General features: G+C 34.7%; 1 long non-coding RNA gene across 1 annotated transcript in view; it reads left to right on the top strand.

Moving 5' to 3' along the window:
* Positions 1 to 4025: 4025 nt before the first annotated feature.
* Positions 4026 to 26735, top strand: part of LOC141551812 (uncharacterized) — a 43512-nt gene continuing 20802 nt past the window's right edge. The window contains exons 1-3 of the long non-coding RNA XR_012484969.1: positions 4026 to 4301; positions 4410 to 4480; positions 6392 to 6541. This is a non-coding gene — a long non-coding RNA (uncharacterized LOC141551812). The remainder of the gene's footprint in view (positions 4302 to 4409; positions 4481 to 6391; positions 6542 to 26735) is intronic.

Below are 26735 nucleotides of genomic sequence, written 5' to 3' on the forward strand. Positions count from 1 at the left end.
ATCCCATTAGTTTCTTATTTTATACCAAAACATTTTAAGATTGTTCTATTTAGTTGTGGGGACTGTGTACTGTGGTACAATGCAAGAGAACTGATTAAATGGAGAATTATCAGAAGATACTGGAATAACAAAGGGCTTTGAGCTAATCCCAAGTGAGAAATAATAAAAGGAACTACTGATATAATGCTAGAGAACAAGTGAAGGGGGAAGGTAAGGGGAAGTAGAGATTTGCAATATTTAAAAAGCTCCATGTGAAAGAGATATTGGATTTGCTCTATCTGGTCAAAGAGGGAAGAACTAGGATAAGAGGGTGAAAGATGCGGAGGCAAATGGACATCCCAATACAATAGGAAAAATCATTATATTTGGATCCAATTCCTCTGCCACTTATCAACTGTGAACAATTTCACTAGTTACTTAAGATCTCTGAAACTTAGATAAATAAAGAAGCTAACATTTTCTCTAAGATTCATTCTGGCTCAAAGGCTCTGATTTTATGGTTCTAGATAAGGAAATACTTGCTGCCAATTAAATTTATAATGAACTGACACAGAATGTGCTATTTCCCTGAACTGCACAGCTTCAGGGAAAATATGGATGACCATTACTTAGGGAACTTGTAGTAGGGCATTCTTTTTCAGGTACAGATAAAACTATATTTTTCCTCTTCTAACTCTAAGATCTAGTAATTCTGAGTCAATAAGTAATCATTTCCAAGAGTTTGGAGAATAAGTACAATTTTTAGATTAGAACAGAAATCATAGATCTTTCTTCCCCACATGATAGTAGTCAATTTATTATTCATATTTGGGAAATTACATAATGATGTAAAGATAATGCTTTATGTACATACAATTCCATAGACCCATTGCAATAACTCTACAATTCATAGATGGGGAAATCTCATATTACTTACAGTTCTCATCTTTCCATCTTAAAAATACACAATATTTCTTTTCTTTTTTTTTAATAATTTTTTATTATATATATTTTTTATAATATTATCCTTTGTAGTCATTTTTCCAAATTATTCCCCCCCTCCCTCTACTCCCTCCCCCTGATGACAGGCAATCCCATACATTTTACTTGTGTTACAATATAACCTAGATACAACATATGTGTGTAAATATCATTTTCTTGTTGCACAATAAGCATTAGATTCCGAAGGTACATGTAACCTGGGCAGACAGATATTAGTGCTAACAATTTACATTCACTTCCCAGTGTTTCTTCTCTGGGTGTAGCTACCTCTGTCCATCATTGATCAACTGGAAGTGAGTTGGCTCTTCTTTATGTTGCAGATTTCCACTTCCATCAGAATACATCCTCATACAGTATTGTTGTTGAGGTGTACAGTGATCTTCTGGTTCTGCTCATTTCACTCAGCATCAGTTGATGTAAGTCTCTCCAAGCCTCTCTGTATTCCTCCTGCTGGTCATTTCTTACAGAGCAATAATATTCCATAACCTTCATATACCACAATTTACCCAACCATTCTCCAACTGATGGACATCCATTCATCTTTCAGTTTCTAGCTACAACAAAAAGAGCTGCCACAAACATTTTGGCACATATATGTCTCTTTCCGCTCTTTAGTATTTCTTTGGGATATAATCCCAGTAGTAGCGCTGCTGGGTCAAAGGGTATGCACAGTTTGATTACTTTTTGGGCATAGTTCCAAATTGCTCTCCAGAATGGCCGGATTCTTTCACAACTCCACCAGCAATGTATTAGTGTCCCAGTTTTCCCACATCCTCTCCAACATTCATCATTATTTGTTCCTGTCATCTTAGCCATCTGACAGGTGTGTAGTGGTATCTCAGAGTGGTCTTAATTTGCATTTCTCTAATCAGTAGTGATTTGGAACACTCTTTCATGTGAGTGGATATAGTTTCAATTTCTTCCTCTGAGAATTATCTGTTCATATCCTTTGACCATTTATCAATTGGAGAATGGTTCGGTTCTTATAAATTAGGGTCAGTTCTCTATATATTTTGGAAATGAGACCTTTGTCAGAACCTTTGCTTTTAAAAATATTTTCCCAATTTGTTACTTCCCTTCTAATCTTGTTTGCATTAGTATTGTTTGTACAGAAACTTTTTAGTTTGATGTAATCAAAATCTTCTATTTTGTGATCAATAATGATCTCTAGTTCTCCTCTGGTCATAAATTCCTTCCTCCTCCACAGGTCTGGGAGGTAGACTATCCTCTGTTCCTCTAATCTATTTATTATCTCCCTCTTTATGCCTAAATCATGGACCCATTTTGATCTTATCTTGGTATAAGGTGTTAAGTGTGGATCCATATCTAATTTCTGCCATATTAATTTCCAGTTTTCCCAACAGTTTTTTCCAAATAATCAATTTTTATCCCTAATGTTGGTATCTTTGGGTTTGTCAAAGATTAGATTGCTATAGATGTACCCTTTTTTGTCCTTTGTATCTAATCTGTTGCACTGATCTACCGGTCTATTTCTTAGCCAATACCAAATGGTTTTGGTGACTGCTGCTATATAATATAGCTTTAGATCAGGTACACTTAGACCACCTTCCTCTGAGTTTTTTTTCATTAGATCCCTTGCAATTCTCGACCTTTTATTCTTCCATATGAATTTTGTTGTTATTTTTTCTAGGTCATTGAAATAGTTTCTTGGGAGTCTGATTGGTATAGCACTAAATAAATAGATTAGTTTGGGGAGTATTGTCATCTTTATTATATTCGCTCGGCCTATCCAAGAGCACTGAATGTCTTTCCAATTATTTAAATCTGACTTTATTTTTGTGGCAAGTGTTTTGTAATTTTTCTCATATAATTCCTGACTTTTCTTTGGTAGATGGATTTCCAAATACTTTATACTCTCAACATTTGTTTGGAATGGAATTTCTCTTTGTATCTCTTGCTGTTGCATTTTGTTAGTGATATATAAAAATGCTGAGGATTTATGTGGATTTATTTTGTATCCTGCCACTTTGCTGAAATTTTGAATTATTTCTAGTAGCTTTTTAGCAGAGTCTTTGGGGTTCTCTAAGTATACCATCATGTCATCTGCAAAAAGTGATAGTTTGATTTCCTCATTTCCTACTCTAATTCCTTGAATCTCTTTCTCGGCTCTTATTGCCGAGGCTAGCGTTTCTAGTACTATATTGAATAGTAATGGTGATAGTGGGCAACCTTGTTTCACTCCTGATCTTACTGGGAAAGGTTGTAGTTTATTTCTATTGCATATTATGCTTACTGACGGTCTTAAATATATGCTCCTGATTATTCTAAGGAATAGTCCATTTGTTCCTATACTCTCAAGAGTTTTTAGTAGGAATGGATGTTGGATTTTGTCAAATGCTTTTTCTGCATCTATTGAGATGATCATATGGTTCTTATTAATTTGATTATTAATATGGTCAATTATATTAATAGTTTTCCTAATATTAAACCAGCCCTGCATTCCTGGAATAAATCCTACTTGATCATAGTGTATTATCCTGGAGATGATTTTCTGAAGTCTTTTTGCTAATATTTTATTTAAGATTTTAGCATCAATATTCATTAAGGAAATTGGTCTCAGTTTTCGCTCTACCTGGTTTAGGTATCAGTACCATGTCTGTGTCATAAAAGGAGTTTGGTAGGACTCTTTCATCCCCTATTTTTTCAAATAATTTATATAACATTGGGGCTAATTGTTCTTTAAATGTTTGGTAGAATTCACATGAATGCACAATATTTCAATACAGTTGTGATCTCATCAATATAGATATTCTTACCAATGAGACTCTTGGTCACATCATCCCTCATGGTCACTCTAAGTGGTTCATCTAACATAATAGGGATTATCCTTAAATGCTCTTGACATCAAATCAATTTAAGTGGAGTATATGGGCAGATCATTGATATAAGGTCAAAGGCAACTGAACCCTTAGAATGAATCAATCAGTACACAGTTATAAAGCACCTTCTATGTTCTAAGAACTATGCTAAATTCTAGAATTATAGAATTGGACATGAAAGGGATATTAGGAGAATATAGTCCCAGTATCTTGTTAGACAATGAAAGGAACAGAGACCTAGAGAAAATAAGAGACTTGACCCCAGTCACATCATGAATTTATGGCAGAGCCAGTGGCCAGATAAGGATTAGAATTTGTTTTCTAACTTCTAACCTAGCCTGCTTCCGTGAAGTCATGGCTTCCCTTATTCACTAATATCTACGGGCAACTAATCAGAACTTGGACCACTTTAATTCTAGCTACTGATATTAGAAGTAAAGTGGAAAAAGACATAGATAGATGGAGAGGATAAGCAGGCAGGTAAGATTAGAGAGAAAGGAGGTGAAGAATACAAACATCCAAACATGTAGTTGGTTAGTTCTCTCTGTGTCATCCCCAATTGAAGTGTAATTGTTCTTGTTCACACAGCATTGTCCTGATTCCATCAAGATGAGTGATCAGAAAGTAAGACATTATGGGTAGATTATGGAACAATGAAGGTGAGTAATAATAAATAAATCAGAAAATATTTAATGGAGTCATATTTTGAAGGGATTTCAATGTCAATATCTGGACTTTGTATTTTGCATTATACCTTTCTGACAATAGGGAGCTATTGAAGATTCTTAAAGTTATTACAGTGTCAAATCTATACTTAGAGAAGATTATTTTGGTAGACATGTGAAGTTTAGGTTGAAGCTGAGAGCCGATTAACCAGTCATTACTATAGGCCAGTTCAAAAATGATGAGAAACTGAGCTTCATAAGAAAATGCAAGGGAACAAAATCTAAGGAATATTGTAAAAGTAGAATTTACAAGAGTGGACATCTGGGTGCAGATGTGTCTTAAGAACAAAGAGAAGGAAGCTGTAGTCATGAATCTGCATAACTGGGTGAATAGTAGTGCCCTTAGGGAAAAGGAAAAAGGGTGTGGGAGAAAGTTGAACACAGAGTGACTAAAGGAGGAGATGTAAATGACTGGCCTTCTGAAAATACTGTTTGATTTCCCTATGGAACATACCAGTAATCCAGCATGTAGGTACTAATATGAATTTGACACTCAAGAGAGAGAAAATAGACATACAGTTTGGGGAGTCAGTTACACAGAGATAATATTTGAATCCATGAAAAAGATTGCCAAGAAAGAGAGAGAGAGAGAGAGAGAGAGAGATGGAGAGAAAGGTGAAGGGGATGCTCTGATGATTTGCCCCTACATAAGGGGCAGAGCCCCTGTTGATTAAAAGAAACTACAATTGATAATATTATAGAACCTGTACTGAAGCTTCATTGCTGTCCCATCAAGTTTGCCTTAGATTTGTTTACTGTATGGAAAACCTCCTGAAAAGGCATATGTTTCTTTACCTTTACACCATTTGGCACTATGAGCAGTTTTTAAAAATGACTTTGTAAGGCACCCACCTGCCTCATCATATAATCAAGGTTTGCACTTCAAACTTGCAAATTTTGAGTGGTTTAGTCAGTGAAATACTCAAAATTAAGGATGCTCATGACCCCAAAATGCACATTTCCTTTTAAAGAAGAATTCTAGGGAATTAATTTATGAGTCATAAAGAACACATCAAGGATCTCTTTTGAAAACACAGACAGCAATGTTCTCACTTTACTGTGAAAGAGAAGAAAATACTGTTTCGAGGGAAAAAGAGCTTTCATACCACCCTTTTGGGATGCTGAAAGATAAAAGTAAATTTAGTTAAGTGTTTTCTATTTACCAGACTCTATGCTAGCTGATGGGAATACAAAGATATAAATGAGGTGGTCCCTGCTCTCAAAGTACAAAAAGTACTTTTATTCTTTTGGGGCAATACAACTTCTACATAAGTAAATAAAGAATATTTATAATTTGTGCATGGCTCAAGGTCCCCCAAAACTCCATGATCACATGGATCAGTTCTGATACTAATAGGTTTGACCTCAAGAGACTGTTTCTCTCTTTGGCTTATTGTCATCTGCCAGAAACACTCTAGGAAAATTGCCTTGTAGTCTTAAAATATAGTTGATGTCTAGTTTTTTCCAAATTTGAGTAATAGATTCCCCAGCTCTCATACAAGCACACAAAGACACTGAAATTATGTTAGGTATGTGACAGCCATTTACTCCTTGGAAAATGCTTAAGAACCAGATGCAAAACCACATAAAATAATCATATAATGTTTAATATGATTTTATATGTATAACCTATACCAAATTGATTGCTGTCTTGGGGAAGGATAGGAGGGAGGGAAAAAGAAATTTAAAAAAATATAAAAGTAAATGTCAAAAACTAATGAATAAATCTAAAAATACATATTTATATAACCATTAGTTACTCTGATGGAAAGTAATCCACGCAAATGCTTTATTATAAATAATCTAGTTGTTGTTATTGTTGTTTTTCCTGACTGAGTCCCTCAGTTCCTGAGAACCCTTCTCCCATCACATCAATCAAGATTATAGTTAAAATCACCCTATGGAAGATAATTGTATTTTGGGTTTGGACCTTACTGAATAAGGATTTCCCTTTCCATTGAATACCATATCCAAGTAAACTGTGGACATTTCCAAGTAAGTGATATTTTCCCTCTGAAAACAGCATTGCCATCAGAATATGCTATTTTTTTTTTTTTTTTTTTTTAATCTAGGACACTGGCACTTAACCTTTTTGTGGTATCATGGAACTCTTTTTAAGTCTGGTAAAACCTATGGATCTTTAAAAAAATTTTTTTTTGCTTTAAGGAATTGCTAAATTTCAGTGAATGGTTCATGAAAAAAGATTTTATTTTTATTCTAACTTCACAGACCTAATTCATGCTTAAGAATGTGGCATCTAGACAATCACATGTCCAAATTCTTTAAACTAAGAAATTCTTAAACTGGAAGTTATCAATAAGACAATTGTTAAATTTTGAGCTAATCATTTCTGTGAAGAAACAATTTAGCTCTCAGTTTCTACTTCAAATCTCTTAATGTTCCATTTGCTATCAGTTCTTGAGCTGAGAAAATCCACTCTTGAGTGTCCATTCTTGTTTTTATTTTATTTTTTTTTTTTTTAATGCTCAATGTGATGACCTAGTTAGCACCCTGGATACCTTAGAATCAACCGGAGTCAGGATAAGCAAAATCCTTGGTCTTTATTCTTGGTCTATAGGGGTAAAAGTGAAGGGAATGGACATAGGATCTCTGTCACCTTCCTTTTCCTCTTCTATCACCAAAGTGACTCTGCTTGTCTTACTCCACCCTCTAATGCTTCCCACAATTCTCTGTATACACCAAAAGATTGAACCAGCACAGAATAGTGGAAAGGGCCATTTTCCAAGCATATGCTAATAGAGTATTATCCAAATGGAAATTAGCCTTAAGCTCTTGGTTATCCGACCTCAGTGCATCAATTCAGAGTTTCAGCCCTTTACACTCAGAAAAAGTAAAAAGAATGGAAGATCTAGTGACTTTCTTTCTCATATCACACAAACAAATTCATATAGTTCACCACAGGTTTTGGTTAATTGAACATTACCAGATTTTGGAGGAAGGAAACTATACATGAGCAGATTGTATATGTCTCCTATGGACAATCCTGGCAAATTAAAAAAAAAAAAAAAAAAAGTTCATCTTTAGCTAGTTATAAGATGAATCCCAAAATGAATCCTCAGATGAAAACTCTTAGAGGTATTATAGCCAAATTCCAATGTTCCCAAGTTAGAGAAAATATTTCAATTAGCCAGAAAGAAATCAATCAATTACTGTGGACCATAATCAGGATTATGCAAGATTTTGTAACTTCCATGTTAAAGGAGTAGAGGACTGGATTATGATATTAAAGAAGGCAAAAGAACTGGGATTACAACTAAGAATAACCTGCCCAGCAAAATGGAGTGTAATATCTTTTTTTTGGGGGGGGGGGGTTGGGGGTAAGAATCTAATAAAAGAGGATTTTCAAGCATTTCTGATCAAAAGAGCAGAATGGAAAATTTGACTTTCAAAATACAAGACTCAAGAGAAATATAAAAAGACAAATATGAAAAAGAAATTGTATGGGATTCAATAATGTTAAACTGTCTTTATGGGAAGATGACAAAGGTATCTTCTAAGAACTTTATCAATATTAGGACAATTAGTTAAATTCTTCTTGAGAATCTATACTGAACACATACACACACATACACATACACACACACAAACATACTCCTTTTTTAAGGAATGAAATAATGAAATAAAGCAATGAATAAGAAAGATACTTCTCTGTGATGGTCTTTTTTTCCCCAATTGTATGCCAATAAAACTGTCAATCTATTAAATGGATAAATATATACAGAAAAGTAAAAATTAATCAAATTAATAAAAGAAAAATTACTAATTTCAAAGCTATATAACATTTGAAGACATAGTTAAAAGAGTCCTATAAAATTTATTTTTATGACACAAATATAGCTTTAATGCCTAAACCATGGAAAGCAAAAATAGAGAAAGAAAAATATAGACCAATTTTCTTAATGAATATTGATGAAAAAAGAGTATAAAATAAAATATTAACAAGTTGATTGCAGTAATATATCACAAAGTTCATATACTAAAACCAGGTAGGATTTATACTAGAAATGCAGAGGGCTGATTCAATAGGAAAATTATGAGCATAGTTGACCATATCAATAACAAAAATGATAAAAATTATTGGGTTACAAATAGATGCAGAAAAAGCCTTTGACAAAATGCAACATGCATTCCTTTTAAAAACACCAGAAAATATAGGAATCAATATAGCCTTTCTTAAAAGGATAAGTATTATCTAACTAAAACTCAGAACAAGCATTATTTGTAAAAAGGATAAACTTAATGCTTTCCTAATAAGATCAAAAATGAAACAAAGATGTCTAGATGTCTATTATCACCATTATTAAATGATGTACTAGAATTACTAGCTATAGCAGTAAGACAACAAAAATAAATTGAAGGAATGAAAATAATCAATGAGGAAACAGAACCATTACTTTATGCAGATGACATTGCATGCTTTAAAAATTCTAGAGAATTAATTAGAAATAGTTAACAAGTTCAGCAAAGTTTCAAAATATAAAATAAACCCACATAAATCATGAGCATTTCTATATACTACCAACAAAACCTAACAGGAAGAAATAGATAAATTCCAACCCACATAAATCATGAGCATTTCTATATACTACCAACAAAACCTAACAGGAAGAAATAGATAAATTCCATTTAAAATACCTACTGACAATATAAAATATTTGGGAATCTGTCAAGACAAAACCAAGGATTAAATAAACCCAGTTACAAAACACATTTCATTTAAATAAAGACATATTTAAAATAAACAATTGGAAATATTAATTGCTCATGAGTAGGTCGAACCATAATTAAAATAAAAACTCTATGAAGATGTTTTACTAATTCAGTGTCATATCATTCAAGTTACCAAATAATTATTTTATAGAGTTAGAAGAATTAGTAACTAATCTATCCAGAAAAAAAAAAAAAAAATACTTGATAGAAGTAAGATGGCAGAGAGAAGCCAGGATATTGCCTGAGCTCTTCTAGTTTATCTCAGAATCAATACTAGATCAATCCTCTGAGTGGATTTTAGAGTGACAGAACTCACAAACATTTGGGTGCATAATAATTTTCCAGCTTAATACATCTTGGAGGGAGTTCATGAAAGGTCTGTCTGAATTTGGCAGGGTGGAACATGGCTCAGTGCAGGCACAGTGAGGGGAGGTTTGGAGCAGGGAATTTAAGTATAAGCTTTTAGCCAAAGTATCACAACATTGGCTACTCTGTCCTGATTCAAAAAGCCAGTGGATTAGCAGCCAGCTGTGAGATTTCTAATGCAACCACAGAAGGCAAATTGTGAGCCTTCAATCCTCTTGTATAAGAGGCAGGACTAGGCTAGGCCAACCCAGTGAAATGGGAAAGCTTGTAGCATTGCTGATTACAGCATAGCAGAAAGCCAGCGAAAGACTTCTGTCCCCCTGGAGGGGAAAAACAAAAAAACAAAACAAAACAAGACAAAAAAAACTTGTGACAATATCCCTTGTGCTCTAGGAGCACAGCTGAACTTTTTACAATGAACAAAAAAGCAAAAACAACCCTGATCATAAAAAGCTGTGATGGCAACAGGGCAGATCAAAACACAAATCCAGAAAAGAACAACAATGACAAATTGCCTATATGTGAAGCCTCAAAGAGGAATATGAACTGGTCTCAACTCAATAGGCTCTCTTGGAAGACCTCAAAAAGGATCTTAAAAGAGAGATATAAGAAAAATGGAGGAGAAATGAGAGCTATGCAGAAGAATTATAAAAAGCTTTTTGGGGGGGGAGGGGAGGGAAAGATAGCTTAGAAAAGGAAACACAGAAATTGACTAAAGAGAACTATTCCTTAAAAAATAAAATTGGTGAAATGGGAAAAAAAAAAGTTCTATTGAATAAAATAACTCCTTTAAAAGAACAATTGGCTAAATGCAAAAAGAAGTTTAAAAAAGCTAACTGAAGAGAATAATTCACTAAGAATTATAACTGGAAAATAGAAGTGAATGACTCAATGAGACATCAAGAATTAGTGAAATAAAATTTAAAAAAAAATAAAAAGAAGAAAATGCAAAATATCTCCCTGGGAAAAAGACCAATCTACAAAATAGATCCAGGAGAGCCAATCTAATAATTATTATATTACCTGAAAACCATGATTAAAAAAAAAAAAAGACCCTGGGCAGAATCTTTTAAAAGATAACATCAAGGAAAACTGCCCTGATATCCTAGAAAAAGACAATTAAAATAATCATTGAAAGTATCCACCAATCACCTCCTGAAAAAGATTTCAAAATGAAAACTCCAAGGAATATCGGAGCTAAATTCCAGAATTATCACATCAAGGAAAATATACTACAAGAAACAGAAAGAAACAAGTCAAATACTGAGGAGTCACAATCACAATTACCTCAGACTTAACAGCTTCCACATTAAAGGATTGGAGGGCCTTAAATATGGCATTCTAGAAAGCAAAGAAGATTGGACTCCAGTCAAAAATCAGATATCCAGAAAAATTAAGTATTATCTTTTAGGGAAAAAGATGGATATTCATTGAAATAGGGGATTATCAATAATTTCTGATGAAAAGAACAGAGCTGAATAAAAACTTTGATCTTCAAATACTAGATTTTAAAAAAAAGCAGAAAAAAGTAAACAGAAAAGAAAAAAACACTGTTTTTTAAAAGTTAAAATTTTTACATATCTACTTGGGAAGATGATACTTGTTTGTAACTCTTGATTAACTGTGTCTTTGTCAGAGCAGTTAAAATGGTATACATAGAAGGTGTGAGTATAAATTGATTTTAATGTGATAATATAAAAATAAATTGGGGTGGATAAAGGATTGTACTGGAAGAAAAGGAAAGGGAAAGCAAACTGGAGTAAATTGTATCATATGAAGAGTCACAAAAAACATAACAGTAGAAGGAAAGAAGGGAGGGGGATGAACATTGTTTGGATTTTAATCTGATCAGATTTAGTTCAAAGAGGGAATAACATATATAGCTTGGTAAATTTGTCTCACCTTGTAGGGAAATAGAAGGGGAAAGAGAAAAGGAAGGGGAAACTAAAATAAAAACAATGGCACACTAAGAGAAATGGGGGCCAGAAGCAAAACACTCACTGATGAGGAGCAAAAGGGTGAAAGGAGAGAGAAAAGCATAGAAGAGGGAAAATAGTATGGCAGGAAATATATTTCATAATCTTAACTGTAAATGTGAGTGGGATGAACTCTCCTATAAAACTGAAGTGGATAGCAGAGTGGATTAAAAGCTAGAATCCTACAATGTATCACTTACAAGAAACACATTTGAAGCAGAGATACATACAGAGCAAAGGTAAAAGATTGGAGCAGAATATATTATGCTTCAGCTGAAGAAAAACAAAAGGTCAAGAATATCAAGGGAATAAATGTAAAACAAAAGCAAAAGTACTCTAGCAGTTTCAGATTTCCAACTATATTACAAAATTGTAATTGTCAAAACAGTAGGTTAACTGGTTAAGAAATAGAGTGGTGGATAAGTGGAATACATTAGGAACTCAATGTGTAGTACAAAACTACTGTAGCAAACTTAGTTTTGATAAACCCAAAGATTCAAAGTTTGGGAATAAGAATTCAACATTTGACAAAAATTCCTGGGAAAACAGGAAAATGGTCTGAGAGAAATTTGGCATGGGTGAATATCTCACACTGCATACCAGGATAAGTACAAATGATTTAGACAAAAAATAATATCATAATTAAATTAGAGGATCATGAACAAATTTAATGTGAAATCGATAGAAAAGGAAATTATTCATGACAAAACAAGATAGAGAGGAATATAGAAAGTAAAATAGATAATGTTGATTACCTGAAAATGAAAAGGTTTCATGCACACAAAACCAATGCAGCCAAAATTAGAAAGAAAACAAGAAACTAGGGGTAGGTATAGGGAATTAATGGCAAATCTCTTTCATATAGCCTCATTTCACAAATATGATTCACTGATTAAAATTTATATAAAAAAGAGTCATTCTCCAACTGATAAATATCCAAAAGATATGAGTATGCAGTTGAGTCACATAAAAAGCTCTAAAGATAGTACTGACTAGAGAAATGAAATTAATACAATTTTGAGATACCACTATACATATCAGAATAATGCAACATGAGACAAAAGGAAAATGACAGTTTTGAATAGGATGTGGAAAAATTGGGATATCAATCCATTTTTGGTGGAACTGTGAACTAGTCCAACCATTCTGTAGAACAATTAGGAATTACACAAAATGAGCTATAAAACTTCATATACCAACAATACTACTACTAGGTCTATATAAGAAGACTAGACAAACTGAATCCCATTGAAGACTTTAACTTAAGAAGACCAAAGTCTCCCATTCCATTCAGGGCCATAACCAGTCTTCTTAATTATATTTGCCACTGAACCCAGATGGCCCTGGAGGGGAAAATGAGGCAGGTGATTTTGCACAGCCCAATCTCATATAAATTCAACTCACTTGTATGTCATGGCATCACCTCCCTGATTTCATGGTCCTCTTACAGAATGAAGGTCCATTCTGTGAGTGAAACAGACCTGGAATTGGTCAGTTGGAAGCCTCTTTCTTACCTCCTTCCTTCCCTCCCTCCCTTCTTCCTTCCTTCCTACCTTCCTTCCTTCCTTTCTTTTCTTCTTCCCTCCTTCTTCCCTTCCTTCCTTTCTTTCTTCCTTCCTATCTTCCTTCCTACCTTCCTTCCTTTCCTTCTTCCTTCCTCATTCCCTTCCTTCCTGCCTGTCTTCCTTCCTTCCTTTTTTTCCTTCTTCTCTACTTCTTCCCTTCCTTCTTCCCTTACTTTCTTTCTTCCTTCCTACCCTCCTTCCTTTCTTTCTTTCCTTCTTCCCTCCTTCTTCCCTTCCTTCTTTCCTTCCTTCCTTTCTTTCTTACTTCCTGCCTCCCTTCCTGCCTGCCTTCCTTCCTCCCTTCTCCCTTCCTTCCTTTCTCCTTTCTCTCTTCTTTCATTCTTCCATTCCTTTCTCCTTTCATCCTTTCCTCCCTTCCTTACTTTCTTCCTCCTTTCCTTCCTTCCTTCCTTCCTTCCTCCCTCCTTCCTTTTTCTCTTCCTTACTTCTTCCTCCCCCCCCCTCCTTTTCTTCTTTCCCTTCCTCCCTCTGTCCACATAGGGTATCAAACTCAACCTTAAGATTCACTTAAAATAGATAGATAGTTGATTGAAATTTATAAGAATTCAAGCCATTCTCCAATTGATTAATGGTGCAAGAATATGAACATACAATTTTCAGATGAAGAAATTGAAACCATTTCTAGTTATATGAAAAAGTACTCTAAATAATTATTGATCAGAGAAATGCAAATTAAGGCAATTCTGAGGTACTACCACATATCTCTCAGGTTGGCTAAGGTAACAGGAAAAGACAATGACAAATGTCAGAGGGAATGTAGGAAAACTGAGCACTCATACATTTGGTGGAATTGTGAAATGATCTAATCATTCTGTAGAGAAATTTGGAACTATGCTCAAAAGGTTATCAAACTATGCATACCTTTTGATCCAGCAGTGTTACTACTGAGCTTATATCCTAAAGATAACTTATAAGAGTGAAAGGGACCCCCATGTGCAAAAATGTTTGCGACAACTCTTTTTGTAGTGGCAAGAAACTGGAAACTGAGGGGATGTCCATAAGTTGGAGAATGGCTGAATAAGTTATGGATATGAATATTATGGAATATTATTGTTCTGTAAGAAACAATCAGCAGGATGATTTCAGAGAGCCTTGGAGAGATTTTCATGGACTGGTACTAAGTGAAATGAGCAGAACCAGGAGATCATTGTACATGACAACAAGATTATATGATGATTAATCCTGATGGACATGGCTCTTCTCAACAATGAGTTGATTCAGGATAGTTCCAATGATTTTATGATGAAGAGAGCCATCTACATCCAGAGAGAGGACTATGGGAACTGAGTGTGGATCATAACATAGCATTTTCACTTTTTTTGTTGTTTGCTTGAATTTTTTTTTCTTTTTTTTCCCCTTTTTGATTTTATTTTTCCTGTGCGGCAAGATAATTGTATAAACATATATATTTTACCATGTTAAAAAAAAAAAAAAGTCTTTTTTTTTCTCTTTTGCACGTCTGAAGATATTTTGTTGTTTACTGGCTTGATTTCATTCTTAAGGACTGGGCCTAAAACTAAAAGCAATCTGATTCTAATTGGCCACCAATAGATCCTAAGCCAAGCCCCATTTGGCCATTATTTGAATTCTAATTGACTCAGATTGAATGTAACTACCAGTAATTTCTGATTTGGCCAGAAACCCTAAGGGTCTTTCCCCCACCCCCCCCAGGTTAATTTATTCTTTTCTTTATTTCTTTAGATTTTTTGGGAACTAGACTAAAGAGGGGATTATTTGCTTCAATTGCCACCTAATTTTAATCACTGAATGGGTAAGGCCTCAGTCCTTAGCTTAAAAAGGCCAATGTCTCCCATTTCATCCATCTCCAGCCTTCTTTATCTACAGCTTGCCACTGAACCCAGATGCCTTTGGAGGGAAAAGTCAAACAGTTGACGTTGCATAGCCATCCCTCCTTCAAATCCAACTCACTTGCGGGTCATGGCATTGAAGAAGTGACCCTGAAACTCTCTAAAATTCCTTGAAGGACAGATTCTCCTTGAATCATGACATCTGTAAAAGATCAAGAGGCAGGTACCACCCCCATTGATAACACTCACTACTGATTAAGCTTGCCTATTGAATTAAAGAGACTCATTCAATTCCATTTGAATTCAGCTCAATCTGGACCCAGCCTCATCAGTAGCAACCCCCAACTTGTAGCCAAGGATTATAAAAGAGCCAATCTAAAACCCTATCTTTGCAGAAGTCCTAATATGCCATGCCATGCCATACTATGCTTTGCCAAGGAAACCTCTGCCCACTGGAATAATATTCTCTTACAGCGCTACCCTCTCTTTATCTCCCTCACCTATTTCCCTAACAATACTGTACGCCTCTCTGTCAGGATTTCTCTATGCCCCTCTGTTGGTATTTCTCTAAATTTTACTTTTCTTTCAGACTTTGACACTAAGGAAGTTAGACTTTCTATTGTTGCATAGCAAAGGCTGATTTCCCAATGCCAGTAATAAACCTCTTTTATCAATCTAAGTTTTAGGGTTTGTAAATTCCTTTACAGAGAATCTCTGCACCACCAGAAAGGGATTCCCCAAAAATCCCTATCCCTGTGCCAAATCCCAAGGGGGTGTAGTGAAGCTAAACCTCTCCATTTGTTTCCCTGAACCTTGAATCTGTCACTAGACGGCATCATTTAACTCCCTGACCACCAGGAACCCTAATCTCATTTTAGTTCTCTAAATATAGACCTTATCATTTGGTTCCCTGACAGAAAGGAACCCCAAAATCTAAACCTCATCAGCATCACCTCTCTGATTTGATTGTACTCTTCAAGAATGAAGGAAAAACAACAATATGCTCTTATATCAAAAAGATCAGAGAAAAAGGGAAAGGAACTATTTGTACAAAAAATATTTATAGAAGCTCTTGTTGCCAAATTGAGGGCATGTCTCTCAATTGAGGGATGTTTGAATGAGTTATATTATATAACTGTGATAGACTACTAATGTGCTATAAGAAATAGCAAAGTAAGATAATTTCAGGAAAACCTGGGAAGACATATGAATACTCATGTAAAGTAAGCAGAACCAAGAGAATACGTATGCAGTAAAAGTATTATTTTAATAATGATCAACTTTGAATGATAATAATCTAAGACAATTCAAAATGATCCACAATGAAAGATGCCATCCACTTCCAGGAGAAAACTGATGAACTGGATTCATCATAAAACATACTTTTGCATTTATTTGTTTGTTTTTTCATTTAATATTTTATTTCCCTCCAGTTATATGTAAAATAATTTTAACATTCTTTTTGTTAATTTTGATAGTATTATATTTTTCCAAATTTCAAAATTTTTGAGAGACTTTCTTCCAAATTTTTCTCCCATTCTCTCTTACCTATCTCCTTCCCAAAATAGCAAGTGATCTAATATAGGTTAAATATGTGCAGTTCCTTTAAACTTATTTTCATATTTGTCATGTTGTGCAAGAAAAATCAGAACAAAAGGGGAAAAACAAGAAAGAAAACCAACAAACAAACAAAAAGGAGAAAATAATATGCTTCAATTCATATTTTATTTCCATATTTTTTCTTTGGATGTGGATGGTATTTTTAATTTCAAGTCTATTGGAATTGCCTTGTTGAGAAGATCAAGTCCATCACAATTGATCATAACATAATCTTCTTGTTTGTGGATACAATGTTCTTTTTGTTTTGCTCACTTCACTTTGCATCAGTACAAGTAAGACTTGCCAGGCTTTTCTGAAGTCAGCTTGTTCACCATTTCTTATAGAAAAGTAATATTCCATTATATTCTTATATCATAACTTATTCAGCCATTCCCTAATTGATGGACATGCCATCAATTTCTAGTTTCTTGATACTACAAAAAGGGCAGCTACAAAGTTTTTTGCACATATTAATTTTTTTCCTTCTTTTATAATTTGTTTGGGATATAGATACAGTTATGGGACTGCTGGATCAAAGGGTATACACAGTTTTATAATCCTTTGAGCATAAATCTATACTGCTCACTAGAATGGTTGGATGATTTCACAATTCCAACAATGCATTAGTGTCCTATTTTTCCACAATATCTTCAAAGTTTTTATTATCTTTTTCCTGTCATTTTAGCCAATCTGAGAAGTGTGAAATGGTATCACACAGTTGTCTTAATCTGCATTTCTCTAACCAATAGTTACTTAGAGCATTTTTCCATTTGACTAGAAATGGTTTTAGTTTCTTCATCTGAAAATTGCTCATATTCTTTGACCATTTATCAGTTGGGAAATGACTTGAATTCATATCAGTTTGGGTTAGTTTTCTATATATTTTAAAAATGAAACCTTTATCAAAAACATTGGTTGTAAATTCCTCCCTCCTACGCCATTTTCAACTTTCTACTTCTCTTCCAATCTTGGCTGCAATAGCTTTGTTTGTATCTCCTTTCCCAATTGGCCAATTTTGCTTTTTAAGGCATTCTTCTACTCATTGGCCATTTGTATTTCCTTTTGAACCTCTCTAAATTGTTTTCCTAATTTTTCCTCCATCTTCCTTACATGATTTTCAAAGTCTCTTTTGAACTCTTCCAATTCTTATTTTTCTTGGAGGCTTTGGATATAGTAGCATTGGCTTTGTTATCATCTTCTGAGTCTATGTTTTAAATTTCCTTATCACTATAATAACTTTCTATGGTCAGAAACCTTTTTTGTTGTTCACTCATTTTCCTAGACTATTACTTGGCTTTTAACTCTTTGTTAAAGTAGGACTCTGTTTTCAGGGTAGAGAGTACATTGTCCCAAGCTTCAGGGATTTTGTGCAGTTGTTTTCTGAGATACTTCTAGGGATCTGACCAGAAGTACTCTTCTTTTTTTCATTTTTTTATGAATGTATGCATAGATAATTGTCAATATTCATCCTTGTTAAACCTTGTGTTGTAAATTTTCCCCTTCTCTTTTACCCCCTCTCTGAAATGGAAAGTAATCCAATATATATTAAATATGTATAAATCTTCTATACATATAGCCACAATTTTTATGTTGCACAAGAAAAATCAGATCAAAAAGGGGGGAAATTAGAAAGAAAACAAAATTCAAGCAAACAACAATGAAAGAGTAAAAACACTGTGTTATGATCCATACTCAGTTCCCATAATCCTCTCTCTGTATATAGATGGCTCTCTTCATCACAAGATCATTGTAACTGGCCTGAATCATCTCATTGTCATCATATAATACTGCTGTTGCTATGTACAATGATTTCCTGGTTCTGCTCACTTCACTTAGTATCATTTAATGTAAGTTTCTCCAAGCCTCTCTAAAATCATTTTAATGATTATTTCTTATAAAAAATAATATTCTGTAACACTCATATAATATAAAGTATATGAAATTGGCCATTGTCCAACTGATGGGCATCCACTCAGTTTCTAGTTTCTTACCACTATAAAAAGGGCTGCCACAAACATTGTTGTACATGTGAGTACCTTATCCTTCTTTATAATTTCTTTGAAATATAAGTCCAGCAGAGACACTGCTGAATCAAAGGGTATATACAATTTGATAACCCTTTGGGACAAGCACTCTTTTCTGCCCTGGAATTGTTCCTGTTCCACTGTAGTTATATGATCTAGTATGCTAAGGCAACAAAGTTCTGCTTTATTGGCTCTGGGGCAAGATCTGAGGCTTCACCAGTGTGGCCTGTAATGGGATTGCCTGCTTGACTCCCACCCTAGTTTCACAGACCTTTTCTGCTGATGTTCCAACTTGTCCTTGGTATCTCTGGGCTGAGAGGTCTAGAAATGTCAGTACTGACAATAATTTAGAGTCCCTAGACCTAGTTGTGCTTTATTGACATGAGGCCAGGCCTAACCTCTGTCTGGCGCTGTGCTGGATGACATGTACGAGGACAATATGCTGGACTCCCATCCTACTGTTACAGACCTTTTCTGCTAACCTAAGTTCCTCTCAGCTGTAAAGTATCCTACTCCATCTTTTTTGGGTGTTCTGATGCTCTAAAATCTATTTAGATTTATTATTTAAAGGAATTTGGAGCAATTTTGGAGAGAGGTAGAGTCTATCCATGAAGAACTGATATTATTCCAAGTTTTAGATTTAATTTTATTTGTGTTAAAAGTGTTTTGTAATTGTGTTCATTTTTGGCTTTGTCTTGGATGATAGACTCTCAAATATTTTATATTCTCTACAGTTATTTTAAATAGAATTTCTCTTTTTTTTTCTATTATTGGTGAAACATAACTAAAAAAAGAAAAACCCAACAACTTATTTTAATTGTTTTATTTTGGTTTTTCTTTCTTTTGCAATATAGAGAAAATGGAAATGGGTTGTATGGATGTTTAGGGAAGACTAGTACCTCTGGCATGAGGACTGCCAAACTACTTTTTTCAAAAGTTACTTCCCTCCTATGGGGTCCACCTGCACCTGTGGATGCAAGAAGCCATAGATGTGCAGTGGCCACACACAAGTGACAATAACCAAGGGACATCAAATTTATTAGTGATAAGAAGACTTCTCTGGCAGAATGGGTAGGTGTGAACAATTTGTTCCAATGAACTTGGTAGTGGAAGCAGGTATGGTGGAGTGTTTAGAGCTTGATTAGACATTAAAGATATAAAGGTCATCCACAAGAATATTACCAGTCCTTTAACTTCTGTTTTGCAACTGGACTCCAGTGATTTTGGAAGAGAGAGAAAGGCCAACTTTGTGCAACTCTATCTCACTTAAATTCAATTTATGCATGAATCAAAAGTTATTGTGAAGACCCAGCTAGCTCCCTGGAGGCCTCAGAATCAGCCAAAGTCAGGATAAGAAAAATCCTTGGTCTTTAGGGGGAGAAGTGAAGGAGATTGACAAAACTGCCAGGAGTTTTGCCAAAGATCCTTCCTTGATTCTAGAGTACAGAATCTCCAGGAATCTCCACACTTTTCTCCTCCTCCTCCTGAAGCCAAGTGAAGTTCTCTGCTCTCTCTCACTCCACCCCCTAATCCTTCCCTACAATTCTCTTAACTCCAAGCATTGAGCTAGCATTAACTGTGAGAAGAAACTCCAAATATGCTAATAGAGTTATTGTCCAATAGATAATTAGCCTTAAGTACTCAGCTGTCTGATTCAAATGTACCTACTCAGAGTTTCAGCCCTTTACAAGATATCACTATTTTACCATTTTTACCTCCCTTAAAACCCTGTGGCTACCAGCAAGTGACAAAGCAGCAGGTATGTTTACACTGGGAGCTGTAGTCACTACTGTGCACTCAGATGGTCCAATCACAGAGTCACCTTCTCCCTGGACTGAAGCAGCATTGTGATGTGGAAGCCTCCTGGATGTGTAAAGGCAGCCTTTTTGAAGAACCACATTGCTTGCCTCCTGAAATGAGGAGAACTACAACTAGAACAAGAAAATTTGCCTTAAAATTGTATGTTTTGATCACACCCAGTGGTCAAAATAAACACACACACACACACACACACACACACACACACACACACACACACTGTACATTTAAAAGAAATGTGAGCAGCACAATTTTAGAGATCTTTACTGAAAATGTTCATATGGACCATTTGTACCTAAACTATGGTAAAGCCTACTGAATATGACATCACCTATTCAATATGAAAAGATATTTTGCATCATTTCACATATATAATTAATATCAAAGTGCTTAGTCTTCCTAAGGCAGAGAAAGGAATTGGAATTCAAAAAATTTTTAAATGATTGCTTAAAATATTTTTATATAATTGGGAAATATTTCATTACATAAATGTTTTTTTTTTTTTCTTTAATTTAAATATGCATTTCTTCTCAGAGAATAGAGGTAAAGGATGAACCATTGTTTTACCACTCTCAGGTTCCAATAAACTTTAACTATATATAACACAGTGTGGCTTACCTGACAAGATGGATTAGGGTCTCAAATGTAAACTGTGTGAAAAATGTCATTTATCTTGCACTGAAAAAATATTTTTCCATTACCTGAGAGCATTAGGACACAATCTTTTTTTTTTTTTTTTTTTTTTTTTTTTTTTTTATCAGTAGTGTACTTAAAAAAAAAACATTTGTTTATTAAGGAAGAAAAATAGTCTATATAAAAATGAATCAAACATCAGGATAAGTTTTTTTTTTTCAGTATTTCTTTTTTTGCAAATTTTAAGATTAACTAGAAAATTCAAAAGCAGCGACAAAAATCAACTTCTGCTAAGAGAAAATGATATAGTGAATAGCAAGCATGATATATGCTAATCATTTTACATTATAAATATAGATTGATATTTCTCATTTTATAAAGTATTGGTATCATAATAAATATGATAATCTGTAGCATGAAGAGAAAAGGGCAAGGAAGAAGCAGGGAGGAAAGGGCACTGATGTTTGACTCTATCAAATTATGCATCTTTTTATCTCCTGAGTTAATGCTATTGTACTTAGGAGCTTTACATATTCTAATTTATTTTCTTAGATGGCAAACAACCCCTTTGTATTAAAACAGTCTTAATAAAGCCCAACAGACTTTTCTTGCTACTTAGTTTCATTCTCAATTTCACTGGTGAGTCTCTAGTCTAAGAACACAGAAAATCTTTGGCATCTTTTAAGGAGCAGTTTGAATTGTGCATCATTATGATGGTTAAATTCACCCCCTGTACTAATTAAACTGTTGCAATAATTTCCTAACTGGTCCTCCTGTTCTATGCTCACTCTTCTTTTCATGCATACATCTTGTCTAAAATGCATTTTCTGCTCATCTCTTGCTCATAGAATCTTTCAAAGGCAAAGCTCAGGTGGCCTTTATTAACAGTTGAAATTAGCCTTGCTTTCTCCACAATGTTAGAGAAAGAAAATATTTCTTTTCTTTGCAAATATTTAGTATATAAAAGCACCAGGGTATAGAAGATAGATAACTTTCAGTACCTTCAAGCAAATCTGTAAAAGTGTAAATTACAGAGTAGGAGCTTGTCTGAATTGAAAGAGAGAAAGAAGTCTCTATATTAAAGACACTGTTGCACAATTTTCCCACACAAAAAAAATAATAATAAAAACAAAATTGTATTGAATTAACTGACTGTTACCCCTTATTCCAGTGTAAACTCCTTAAAAGCAGAAATTGTTCCAATTTTGTCTCCAGTTTTTATCTTCAATTGCCTGGTATTCAATAGTATCTTAAACCTTTTACAAATGGTTGGATTGAAATTTAAATGATGTGACCATGGTCACAAAGCCAAAGTCTGAGGCAAATTTGAACCCAGTGTTTCTTTCTCTTAATCTAACATTTAATCTACTATTCCCCAGACACACATCAGGATATATTCTTATGCCTCTCAATAAGAATAAGACATTTCAAAACAAGCCTCAGGAAAAGTTTTTCTTTTGGCTTTGGGGATTCAAATCCCTAGCAGCATACAAAATATCAGCTTTAAATTGATATTCATACCAAGCTGCAGATGTGGTTGTTTGGGACTACCACAGTATATGCTCAAGTGTTTATCTTTCCTTGGTAATCACATTAGGGAAACAAAACACACCTTTGCTGTTTTATTTCAGCTTTCCCTGGGTGCCATAAGTCTTTAATGCTCCAAAAATGAAACCCAAAGACTACCTCATACCAATACTAATTCAAGTGACATAGATTTTAATGGTATGTTTGGAATACAGATGGAAGGAATTTTGGGTCAGTAAAAAGACTGTTGGATCTTCCCATCAAACTGGAAATCGGATGACTTAAATTCAAGTCATAGCTCTACTACTTATTACCTTTGTAACTCTGGACATGTCACTTTAATTTACTGAGTTTCAGCTTATTCACTTGCAAAATAAGAGTTCTGGACTAGCTGGCCTTTGGGATCCCTTTCACCTTTAAATCTATGGTCCTATCATCCTAATTTGGAGTGATAAGGTGAATAGTGTTGGCTCTGGAGTCAGAAACATGAGTCTTCCTGAGTTCAAATCCAGCCTCAAATACATACTAGCTGTGCAACCCTGGGCAAGTCACTTAACTCTATATGCCTCAGTTTCCTCATCTGTAAAATGAACTTGAGAAAGAAATGGCAAACCATTCCAGTATGTCTGCCAAGAAAATGGCAAATGGAGTTGTTGAGAGGTAACACACCCCAACAACGTTTAGAATTCCCTATGTCAGTGTCTCAGATATGGCAAAAGAATTCACAGACCCAGTCTCCAAATTAAGTGGACAAAATATTTATTACACTGATAACAAATGGCTAGCTTCCAGAAAGGAGTTTAGCAAGGAATCAAAGGAAGAAGGATAGATTTATGCAAAGTTGGATCAAAGCTTCATGTTGCTTATTGGCTAATTCTATGGTTTACAAGTAGGTTTGAAGGGTGGTCTATTCCAGAAACTTGGTCATTACTGACCAACAAATTATATCTATTAATTTTATGGCTTACAGTTAGGTTTGAGGATTTGAGGAGTGGTATATTCACTATTGTTTCAGGAACTTGGACTAGATGATTTCTGATGTTCTTTTTAGCTTTCTTTGATCATAGGAATATCTTTTGCCTTTTGTGGTTTCCATTTTAAGGAAGATTTTACTCAATTCAACAAAAATATGTATGTATGAAATACCAACTGTGTCTTTCATGCTGTTGAGGAAACTGAGTCAGAGGTTCAGTTACTTGCCCAGGTTCACATGGTCCATAATTGTCTGAGGCTGGATTTGTACTCAGGTCTCCCTGAATCCAGAACAAGTGCTTTATTCATTGATATCATTGATGATTTAAGTATATAGAGAATATAACTTTTGGAAAAAGAAATTATGTAAATATTTGAAGATGAAAAGATGACTAAATAGAACTATTTGATAGAAGAAATTTGGTGACTTGTGACTTTAAATGAAAGTTGAATCCCTGAGAGAGCCTCTACAAAATGGGAAACAAAAATATAGGAACCCTAGCAGTAAAGTCACTTTATTATGCTTGTGTCAGAAAACCTACAGTTGATAGACCTATCCTGAATGAAAATCCTTGGCATTCAAATACAATTATCCTTTCCACAACATGAGGGTTAGGGGGCTCAATAACCCTGCAATCTGGAAAATCTGCATACTTTTTTTTTTTTTTTTTTGGTTCTCCCTTCTGTTGAGACCCTGGATATTTTAGAATCAGCCAGAGTCAGGATAAGCAAAAGTCTTTATTCTTGGTCTTTTGGGGTCACTCTCAGGGGATTAAATAGAGGAATCTCTACATCTCCTTCCTCTCTCTCTACCGTCAAAGAATGAATCCTCCTCCTACTACTCCACCCGCGGATCTCTCCTCCCTTCTTTCACCACACCCACAGAGAGAGACAGCTCAGAGTTGAGTAGGGTCATCCTCCAAACATGTTAATAGAGAATTGTCCAATTGGTAATTAGTCCTAAGTGCTAGATTACCTTGCATCTAGGTCAAGTACATCTGCTCAGTTCTAGCCCTTTACACCCTTCATATAAGAAGTCTGATTTTTTTTTCCTTTTCTTTTGGGGTATCTTATTATAAAGTTTGGGTTAAGTATTTAGTCACAGATTATGTCATCTGCTGGCTTCCACATGTCATCTGCAATTTCCACAAAACTCCCCCCAAATGTCCATTTAATTTCGTATGTTGACTTACAATACAGCAAAACTATAAAAGAAAGAAAGATAAACTTTACTCTCAAGCAGTTTTCATTCTAATGGGGGAAAACAATATCCTAATGGAAGCTGAAAAGTAGGGATGGGAGTTTGAAAAAGAGATGGTATCCACTCAAGTAAATGGTGTCATGAATTCAAGAAAAAATATGTCATTTACCAAATGCTCCAATGACAGTTATATTGCCCTTTATTATCACCTAGAGTTAGAGAGACATGGCAGTACATAGAATATTCAAGGGGGGCAGCTAGGTAGCTCAGTGGACAGAGCACCAGCCCTGAATTCAGGAAGACCCGAGTTCAAATCTGGTCTCAGACACGTAACACTTCCTAGCTATGTGACCCTGGGCAAATCACTTAACCCCAGCCTCAAAAGAAAAAAAATATATATATATTCTAGAGGAGAGATTTTGAGCTCTGTGAGCACAGGGATTGTGTTTTGTCTTTATATCACTAGCATTTATAGCAGTGTATGGAACAGATTAGATACTCTACTGCTTATTAACTGCCTGTCTGACCAAAGGAGAGTTATTAGCTGCTGGTCTATAATTAGTATGACTACACATTGATTCCTTTAGGTAGTTTGAGTTATTCCCAGAATGAGAGTAAAATTTAGCTAAACTTTGGAGATTGGGGAAAAGTGGGAATAAATTAAATCTCAATGATTTGTCTACATGTCCTAGACTTAAGTATGGCTTTGAGTCTCTTCCAGGTGTGTAATCACTGGGACAACAATTTAAAAAAAATAGAAGCAAAGTTTGCCTGTGCTTCCCTTCCCCAGAAACTTGCATTCCCTGGTAGCTCATGGTACTTCCCAGAATTGTGCATGTGTGGACTAAGTTTGTCTTGATGACTGAAGCTGTGATGATCAAGTCATTCTGTAATGTCCTAGGAAATTAGTGCAAATTGAATTAGAAGTATAAAGTCTTACATGAATCCAAAAATTAACTTCTCAAACAAAAGAAATTAGACAGCAGGGCAAGATGGCATTTCATTAGAAAAAGGTCTGGGTGGCATTCGTGGATTCCATGAGTCACCAGTGCAATCTCCAGCCAAGAAAGCAAATGGGATGTTAGGCTTCATTAAGTGAAGCATGGTTTCTAGGCATAAGGAGTTAAGCATTCAATTGAACTGGCTTGTTAAGACCAAGATTATTTTAGGAGCATTATATTCAGTGCTTAGTACACATTTTAGGAAGGACATTAATCAACTGGAGAGTATTTGGGGAGAGAAACCAGGATAGAGTTTTCTATCTTTTGTTAGAGAGTTCAAGTTTATACTACATAAAGTTTGCTTGAAGGAATAAGAAGAGAAAGGAAAATTTAGTGAAGACATAATAGCTGCTTTCAAATATTCAAAAGCTTGCCCCATGGAGAGAGATTATTTTTATTCTGATTCTCCTCAGGGGGCAAAATTAGGAACAATGGTTGGTATCTACTGGGCCAAATTCAGATTTGATATAAGGAAAATAAAAATCCTAATAATGAGAAATAATCAAAAGCAAAATAGCCTAGCATGCAAGTGAATCAGCTTCCTCTTACTAGAGAACTTACAGAAAAGTCTGGGGAACCCTCTGGTACACTGTTGTTGTTCAAATATGCTTTGGACTAGATATTTACTAAGGTCATGTATAACACTGAGATTCTGGGATTTGGAATCCAGGACATTTTCTTTTATATGTGTCTTGGTTTGCTCTTTTGCCTCTAGGGTATGTTCAAGATACTTGGGTAATTCCAAAAGCTGGAAAGGGAATTTTTTTTTTTTTTTTCCCCTTCATTGATTAAGGGCCAGTGACTCAATACACAAATCAATCAAGCATCAAATATAAATAAATGAAATTTGAATTATTTTTTCCCTTAGGGCACATAAACTCTTATTTAATATAATAATGGTGTCTAGGAAAGATTATTCTTTGGCCTGTAGCACCACTGGTCAAAAC

Source organism: Sminthopsis crassicaudata, chromosome 1 (genome assembly GCF_048593235.1).
Source record: "Sminthopsis crassicaudata isolate SCR6 chromosome 1, ASM4859323v1, whole genome shotgun sequence".
NCBI lineage: Eukaryota > Metazoa > Chordata > Mammalia > Dasyuromorphia > Dasyuridae > Sminthopsis > Sminthopsis crassicaudata.